A 10,318-nucleotide genomic window follows, 5' to 3' on the forward strand; every position below is an offset into this window, starting at 1 on the left:
GCAATGATATGCCATTCCAGGGCTTAAACTGTCTAATTCCGTTGCTTGCTATGAATACAATTTTTGCAATATGTAGCATTGTGCAGACCAAGCAACCTTTTGAAGACTGTTCTGTGTCACTCCTAGATGGATGGAGAGGCAGGACTGACGGGGGAAACATGGTCGCCATCCCTTATTAGAGAACCATGTCACATTCTCTCCAGTGCCTGCTTGTCTTGCCGCCACCGGTAATCCCCCCTCCAAGTTCCCTATGCATTTTATTCAGTTCCTTCATAAGTAGTTAAAGAAACTGTTTTCAGTTGGCACTAATAACTACTGACCTGGAGTGACACAGGCGCACAATGGGTTTGTCAGGCCTGAAATGCTGAACCAAAGAAGCTGATTAGGAACTCAAGTGGTTTGAAGCAAGAATCAATGGTGGGTCTGTCCTGATGCTGCGCTTCCAGCATGGTGCTGATAATGGCAGAACACCATTAGGTATGCCTCATTAAGTCCTGTGAAGCCCTTTAAGGGACATTTGTTTAGTCCATCCAAAATCTATTACTGATTTCATCACTTACTGTGGTTCTGTATAGCTGGACTCTGAGGCACACACATTGGTATGGTCTGTAAATATACAAGTATAATAATTACTCAGAGATAGATACTTACACTTGACTATGGAGAGGCTGACGTCTTTAAGTGTAACATGTACATACAATACTAAACTTTGTTATGCTTTACACACACTCGCTAGGATAACACATGACCTACACAGACAGTTTAATCAATTTAGGCTGCATTACTAAGACTTACTGTAAGTCGCTCTGGATAAGAGCATCTGCTAAATGACTAAATGTAAGAAATCTCAACCAGTTGCAAACTTAGTACATTTACTGTCAGCAGCTGGAAACAAACTATTATTAAATTTACATTTGCATTTAGTCATTTAGCAGACACTCTTATCCAGTAAGTACAGGGACATTCCCCAGAGGCAAGTAGGGTGAAGTGCCTTGCCCAAGGACACAACGTCATTTTTCACTGCCTGGAATTGAACCGGCAACCTTCTGATTAATAGTCTGATTCCCTAACCGCTCAGCCATCTGACTCCTTTCATTATACTATTACCTGTCATTATACCATCTGACTCTTCTCATTATTCTATTATACTACTGTCTTTGTATTGTATGTTAGAATAGACATTCTTTGTCATATATGTTGTACGTATCTAGTTGTATACATTATAAAGAAAAAGGCTGTGCATAAAGGTAGGCTGGGGGTAGACCCCAGTGCAATATTTAGTTATGAAACTGCTCTTTGTTGATGTAATCCTAACTCTAAGCCAAAACACATGAGTTTGACAAGTAACCTTAACCAGATAAAAGTCATTCTTAAGGACGAGATGTGATGCCTAATGATTTTCTTTTTATTGTGGCAAAAAGCTTAATTGAAATAGCAACAAACAATACTTCTGTCAATATAGGATCTGTTTATGGGTAAAAAGTACATAAGTTATATATACAAGTAATGAGTATTGTTGACCCAAACAATCGTGACAAAATATTAACTGGTTAGAATAGTATGTTTGTAAATGACAATATGCTGCCCGTCATTTATTCAAGGGGACAACTTTCAAGACACAAGGTTCAAGATATGAGCGTAGTTGGGCTTCAAAATATGAAAAAATAGGTTGTGATGTGGATCAGTGAGGTATTCAAAATTTACACAAAGCTATACTTTTAAACTAGTGAACAGTTTTTTTCCAACTCACTGTTGCCAAGGCAATGGCCAGCTGCAAGTGAGGCCTGTTTGTTTACAGGGGCAAGGTTGAAGAGTAGTTCAGCTCAGGCAGAGCAGAGGATGGAAGGGATGAGAAGGATCCCTGTGTGTGTGTGTGTATGTGTGTGGGTGCGTGCATGTCTGCTTGCGTGCCAGTGTGTTTGTGTGTGTCTCAGCTATGAATTAAGATCTCAGGGTCCACTGCTCTGCCCACACACACACACACACACACACACACATTTTCCCTCACTATACCAGTAGACAATTAAAACATGGAGAACAAGCCTTCAATGTAGAGGTCTGTCAAATTAAGCCCAGATGGACCTAATCATTTCAGCAAATTTGACATTTGATAATCTCTTGGGCCCATACAGGGAAGAGCCTCAAAACCAAAGGCCCAGAGGGCCACACAGCCAAAGAGGACCACCCACTTTCTTTTCAATTATCATCTTGCAGCAACCTGTCTCCTCTCCACCTTTGAGCAGAGGATTCTGACAACACTCCAGAGAATTACAATTAGACGCCTGTTGTCCCCCTAATAAAGTCTCAGACTGTAGCTCCAAATCCAAAGTCTGTAGACCATGTGACCCTAGAGACAAACAGGATTACACCCTAAATCCCATGTTCCTTTTCTCTCTCACCTCCTGAGTAGTGATGGTCAATAGTCCCACAGCAGAAGACACGAAGGAGTCACTTGTGTTTATACTGGTTACAACACTGTATTTGTAGATCTGTCTGGAGACATTCCTTGTGGTGCAAGTTGGTCGGTCAGCCTACCTGCATGTGATTGCTGTATATATGTCATTGGTGTGATGATGGCATAATGAAGATTATTCAAATAACTATAATACAGCTAACTCCCTTACTTGAAATACATAATAGCCTCTAACTATACACTTTATATTGCTATTTATAATATCTGCCAAATCAACTTGTCATTTTGAGCTACAGCAATAAAAACATTATATCTGGCCTATCAATTAGGCCACAATCCACATAGGACAAAGGCTATATTTTAGATGGCAGCCATATTGGCCCCACTATATGCTCAAGTGTTTATTTGCCCTGCTTTAACCAGCTGGCCAGATGAGGGCCAGCAAGGATACATTGACTCCACCCCACAGGGGGTAGTTGTGCAGCAAAAGGATAAATTGAACCCTTTTTTCTCCAACTCCCTCTCCACAATGCACCACAGCCAATCAAAGAGTCCAGTCTTTTGTCCAGTAACTGTGTGTACTGGGTGGTGGGACAAGACAGAGACAGAGGCACCACACCAGACTGCCCCCACCCACCAACCCCTGAAATCCCTGTCCAGCCACACTTCAGTGCTAATGGCCAGCCAGGTCCTGCTGCCCTTAATCAACAGGCCATGTTAAAACTGCCCTAATCACAGCTAATCCTGCCTTTGTGTCACCACCTCCCTGCCAATAGACCTCATCACCCTGTCTGTATTGATTCATGCAGGCAAATTATGATTTGGTGATTTGTTGGTCAATCTATGGATCATGTGCAGCATTCAGGAGGACATCATCAAACTTGTAATTTAAGTGTCTGCAGGACTTATTTATATTATATATAAGGACAGGAGTGAAAATAACATAAATGTAATGTGGAAACATGGCTTTACATGGCATTTTATGATAGGCATATAATAACCAAGTAGACCCTTCCCTTGTGAGAGTGATAAACAAATGACATTAAATTCCTCAGTCTTATCATTGGATTTGTGGCGATTACACTAACTGGAAAGAACAAAATATCTGAAATAGGCGTTATTCTCATAACTGCTTTACACAAAAGCACCAATTTGTGAATTGAAAGGAAGTCCCATGCTTATAATTCAAAGCTTTTAGTAATATAAATATTTTACTTCATGGAAGTAATTGTCTCTTTTACATTAATAACCAGCTAGTGTTAATTACTAATGTGCAAACACTTTAGGACGGGTGGGGATGAAAAGACGGATCATTTTGTCTACAAATTAATCTGAAGTGATCATTTAAAGAAGAATATACCTTGTAACAAAAGCTAAATATTTCATTCAATTGTGACAGGCAGAAAGGATTGAAAAAACTATTAGGAACAGAAATCCTAATATTAATAACTCTTCCAATAATCTAAAAGCATTATCAGGATAGATTGTTGACTACCAAGGGCAGTGCTAACTTCCTTGTCTTTCTCTGTTGTGGACAGAAATCTGGATGTTTCTCAGAATGTTTTTTTTCTAATAAGCCACCACTTCACATCCTGACCACCAATAAGACTTCTTATGCAAATTCCCTCCCTCTGTGCCAAAACGATGCATCTGACATTTTGTCTGTCGCCGTGGGAGAGACACTACTTACACACTTTAGGAGAAAAAATTAGGTTGTTAGAATGTACAATGCGATTGAGTTTTAATCTGAGTGCTGAACTGCAGAAAATGGATTAGGTAATTGCCATACTTTTCAGGACTATGAGGCCATAAATTAAAATCTCCAACAACTTCTCAAGTGACAACTCATCTAATCAGGAGGACAATCATGGAGAGGTCTTTCTGTTTACTGATTGCTCTAATCAAAAATGGCTTCTTCAAACACAGCTAATTGACGAGTTTACTCACGGAAAGGAAAGGCAGACATAGAGGGGCTACTGTGGTGATTTGAGGGACCCAAATATCCCCATTTGCATTGAGTGCCACCAGAATGCACTTGACTCCCACAAGTTATCAGCAAACCAGACAATTATTCATCAGGCACAAATTGGCACATCAAAGTCAAATCAGAGAATTACTGCCAGAAACACCCTGAGGCAGGGGCTGAGAGAGGAAAGGTAGCCTTTGATTGACCGCAGTGCCCTTCCTTCAATCTGTCGCCCACATTACCATGCTCAATACACACCGCCAGCCGCACGCTCACAAGTGGCCGACTCACCAATTCGGTGTGTGGGGATGTTTTCTGAAGAGAGTATGCATTTCTCCAAAAAAGAAGGTTGGTTGCCTCGGTTATAGTACAGTAAGCTGCATTCATGCATTTGTTCAACTTTTGTAAGCAACATTGGGATCACCCTCACAAACACATGAACACAACTTTCAAACAGCAGTTTTTTGTGATGAAAACGAATCTAAGGGAGATGTAGAGGACAATTGTATTTCTCTACAAGACAATGCAAAAGTGTAATGATAGACTACTCAATGTCTGGTAAAGTAAGACTGATCAATGTGGATCATTGATCTCAGCTCTGTACCACTGCTGGCAGTTTCATTTCCTACCTACAAAAATAATCCTTACAAACCACTGTGGATTTAACTGGATGTAAAACTACATGAATAAGGTATGGTACCCATTGAAGCCCATTTACTTTTTCCACATTATGTTACAGACTTGATTAGAAATGTTTTCAATGTTTTGACAACAATCTAGACACACATCTAACAATCTCAGTAACCAGGCAAGGATGGCCATGGTGAATTAGGTGACAAATAACCTAATGGCCACTCCAATAGAGCGCCAGGCTTCACCTGTAAAGATAAGAAGACCTGCTAGTACAACCATCTCTGCAGGACTCCATCGACCAAGTGTTTATGGTAGATTGGCATATGACAACCTCCCTGGAATTTGCCGAACAGCATCTAAATGATGCTTGGAAAATATGATCTGATGAGACACTGAACTCCTTGGCCTGAATGTCAGGTGCTGGTGCATCTGGCTAAAAGTCTTTCAGTATTTCAGGATCAGAATCAGAAGGGATTTTATTCGCCATGAGTGTTTGCACAAACAAGGAATTTACTTTGGCAGGGAGGTGCATACATTAAACATATAGGAATATAGGATGACACCAGAATAATATGATCTTCACAGTGAAACATGGTGGTGGAAACGTCCTGCTATGGAGGTTTTTGATTGACCGAGTTGCTAGATTCGTCAGTATATACAGGCAAATTTGACCTTTGAACATAGCAACAACCTGGATTGATTTCTGAATCTTCTTATAAATATATATATATATATATATGGAAAACAATTGATGTTTATTTCTGCGTGCCTCAGGAAATTTACAAAGGGTCCCTCAACCAAAAGCAGTGGATATACAGTAAAGTTATGTGATATTCTGTATACAAAGACACAAACATGCCCCTTCAAGTACTTATTGAATCTAAATCCAGCGTAAGGGCATTTTCATAACCCCCATAACAGATTCAATAAAACTCTACATACTTTTCAGAAATGTGTTTTGAATATAGCATTATCCCATACTGTACAGGAACCAAAACTGATGACAGTCAAAGCAGAAAAATGATGAATATCACTTGGCCTTCCCGCACTCTCAAAGATATTCTAAAGCTTTTCAAATGGGTATTGAATAGTATTATTGTTGGTGCAGATGTTTACATACAACGAGAGACATTCATCTATGACTGATGACTGAAATTGCAGAACAAACACAGCTCAAGTCGATACCAGGGCTTGCTTAATTTTTTTTTAAACATTCTTCAAAGCAAAACACTAAATTATCAGTGGACCGTATATAGAAATGTAATGCCAACATTTGTGATTGAATGAAATAATATGCCAACCCTGAGAACTATACAGCAAGTTTGAGTATTATGTGACAGAAATGTTTTTTTTTCACACTTAGTAGCATCAACTAAGTCTGGGCATAAGACAAGGTGACCTATTCTTTAAAAAAACTGTCACAAAGCTTGAGAAAAATGTGCCCACCTTTACCATCAATGGCTAATAACTTTTAGACCAGTAAATATAGAGGCACGCAGCCAGGGGCCAGTGCTTGAAGTGAAACATTAGCATATTCCTCATCCATGCAAATGGATCGCCCTGTATTCTCCTGATGGGAAGCAGGGAATGCACTGGGCTCCCAAACATGGCATGTTAATATCAGTAAACTCCTAAATTCCTTGCTGTGTGTCGGCTAATCTGATTCCTCACCTTAGCTAACATTGCTAATATCAACAGATCCCAGCTGTCAATTAGGAATTACACAAATGTAACTTCCTGTAGAGTGTGGCCAGAGTATCTGTGTGCATGTGTGTGTGCACGTGTATATGTTTGTGCTTGTGTGCATGACAACCCTTCCCTCAGGACAAGACAACATTTAAAAGCTTTGTATTATGAGCGTGTCGTGCAATTAAAGGTCACTATCATGTACACAATGCTGGGCAAATACATTTCCACTGCAAAGGCCTAATATAGACATCACAACCAAAGACCATGATGGCCCCACTAGGATAAAAAAAAACAAGAGGCTCAACTACCACAGATCATTTAGTATTATTTGTGCATTCAGGGAAAGATGCAGAGAAGCAAATCTGTGAATGTGTGGCGGGTTCCCAGAGACACGTCTCCCATGGCTTGTAGGAATCTACACCATGAATAAATTCAGCCCTTCCCAGGAGATTGCCTTCAATCACAGAGCATAAGGTGTCAATGCTGTGCCCGGCGTGCACGAAGCACGGTATTACCTCCCCACCAGATTGCTGAGCCGGGCCTGATAGGACAGGGGAGCTGGATGAAGAGCAGGGACTGCTAATTAGTCCATCCAAAGTCAGAGCTCAAAAACTGAGCTGCCTGATGAGTGGCCAAGCTCAACTCAGAGATCAATGTTCATGTAGCCTGAGGTTTAGAAGATGAGGATGTTGTTGTTGCTTATTTTTTGAAAATGGGTCATGCAGAAAGTGGGCCTTGAGACTAGAAACTCCCTACAGCAATTTTGTCAAGTCTATTTTACATTACCCTTAGAAATGGTATCGCTAGAACTGAGATCAGTGCAGAACTATTGGTCTAAATGGACACATTTGTAAAGTCATGTTGACTTGAGAACAGTTTTTCAGTCTGTGAATATATTAATTTGTTTTGAGTATTGTAATTGCTTTATTATTAAGATTTTTGAACGTTTGAGAGAAAGAGTTCATATTCCCGGATTGCAAAACTCCTGTTGGTGCATGAATAATTTCAAAGCATACAGTGTACAATAAAATGAAATATGCCCCTGAAATTATTGCTGCATAACTACTGAGGCATATACCATCAATGGCCATTCTCGGTATTTGTAACAACCCTGAATATTCAGTTCTCAATTTACATACAAATTTTCATGCATCTAAATGCAGAAACTCTTTACCAAGCCATTTTCCATTTTGAATAATAGCTGGTTTCTGAGTTCTAGTTAATTGGCCAAACAAAGACATGACTAATGCATTAAAGCAATTGTTTATTGCTACTGAATCATAGCGTATGTATAATTTTTTTCTGCAAATGGTTATTAACTGATAGAGAAACCATGGATTTGTATAATAGCCAGTAATCATGCCACCTCGGAATGTGCTTTCTCCTGATATACAGGGTTAAAGAATTACTCTGTAGTCAATTCCATTTAGCAGGTCACATAAATTGATTTGCTGCCTAAGGAATGATGTTTTTTTCTGCTGTGCTCAGGCTCTGCAGTAGCATTCTGCTCACATAATCAAGGATGAGCTCTGCCTGTCTACCCAATCTACCACTTGGTCCCACAGGGAAAACTGACTTGCAACAGGAAAACCTGCATGAATACTAATTTGCCTACTTGGCTTTAACAGCTTTGGCGAGCCCATCTCATAGGAATTTGTAGAATATGATGCCTTCCCATATTAATTATCCAGTCTGAAAATAGTTACGGTGGAGAGAAAAAGAGGGCGGGAGAGATAAGAGATGGAGAGGGGGGGGGGGGGTCATGGGAATACCTATAAGCGTGTACTCTGCTCCATCCTAAATATGGTTAATTATAATGTGATTTGAAGCATCTCAAGCAGGAGTATGGTGGCCTATAGAGTTGTGACTAACTCATACCCCCTGACACACACCGCATGTTACCCTCTGCATTGACAATGCCTTGTCATCACCAGACGAACACTTACTACAGGCCCAGATCCCCATTTACACTCGTCTTCTTCAAACTGATTCAATAATACACTCTATATTATCAGTCCATCATTGTATGCATTATTGTGTCCATAGCTTTAAAACATAGCTGGTGAAGCAGCTTACTGCAGTAGAGATACAAGGTATCCAGCTGTTGGCAAACAATCCTTACTAAACCTGACATCATCTCCATAATCACAGCTTTTGACGTACACGTAGATCAGGTTTTCATTTGGCCCCTTTTGTGTCGGAGAATCTCACCTGGGCTTAGGAGAGGGGAGCAGAGGCTGGCTCCCCTCTCTGGCCGGCATAGTGCCCCTGGCCCGTAGACGGCCTTCCTCTGTAACCCACGGTCTCATTCACAGACATCATTCATGTGCAAATCACCCTCCAGGCCCTATTGTCTCCCTCTCCCTCCCCCTCCACCCCCAGCCCCACCCCTCACTCATGCGCCTTCAGATACTTGCTGAATCGAGCAATAATGTAATGGTGAGGGCTCTAGATATTTTCATTGAGCAGGGAGTGCTAATCAGGATGAAGTAAATGGATTTGTTTGTCAGTTCAGCCAACTACAGCATGCCAATTTGCACTGAAAAACTCTCTCTTCCGGTCACATCTTGCTTCTTCTCTGCACACACCCTTGCTTAAAGGCTTTGGCCAATTGAAGAGAATATGTATCCAGTCACACATGCACCTAACACTCACAAACGCACATTCAGTAATGCATGCATGTAGCCTACTGCTATTGCTTTTCAGCATTCTTTAACACATAGTTTTCTTTGTAAACCAGGCACAGGAAACTCTGATGAGGATCCGCAGTGTTTAAGTCTTTAAATTGGTCCCTTCTGTCTTTGAAACAGCCCAAGTTTGTATAATCAAACAACTTTTCTCATAGCTTACGTACCCAGAATAGCTGTGAAAGACACCATATCAAACTGAATGAATATTTAATTGAAGCCTATTGTAACAGAGGATCAAATTACCTCATCTTAAATCATTCTCTGAAAAAAAAGTGTAGTAGAGTAAGATGGATGGAGCACACAAAAAAATCTTAGCTTGTCCAGCAATCCAGAATCTATTACACAAACAACTCAACTGCTAATTATACACGGAAACCACATCCTTGTTGAAAGAATGTTTAACTTTGCTACATGCTTTTGTCTAGGGCCGTCTTTCACTGAGATGTCCACATGTGTCTGGACAAATGAAGACCAACATGAATCATTTTCACTGCCCATAGTCTGTAAAGGGAACCTACTGATGAAGGCAAATACCGGCCATTTTGAAAATAAACTGATATAGGAATTCAAACTAAAAGTGCCAAGCTGTGTTTAAGGGCATACATATTAAAAACAAAACAAAATGTTCAATAACAACAATAACCATAGATAATAAAATAATTGCGTAATTACGTAAAGCACTTTGCAAACTTGGCCGGGGAGAGGGAAGTCCGGGCCTCCCGGCTTAGGTTGCTGCCCCCGTGACCCAACAATGACAACGATGACTTTGCAAACTTTTTTACAACCCCTCCAAAAGTAACCTTACCTTCTATTTGCCTTTCTGAATTAAAGGCAAATAGAAGTTGGGTTAAACCTTCATATGAGGAAACAAGGGAAGTAATACACATTCTCATCAACCATCGCATTGAAGAAACATATTTCGTATGG

The sequence above is a fragment of the Hypomesus nipponensis genome, chromosome 3, assembly GCF_054491055.1.
Source record: "Hypomesus nipponensis isolate SF chromosome 3, ASM5449105v1, whole genome shotgun sequence".
NCBI lineage: Eukaryota > Metazoa > Chordata > Actinopteri > Osmeriformes > Osmeridae > Hypomesus > Hypomesus nipponensis.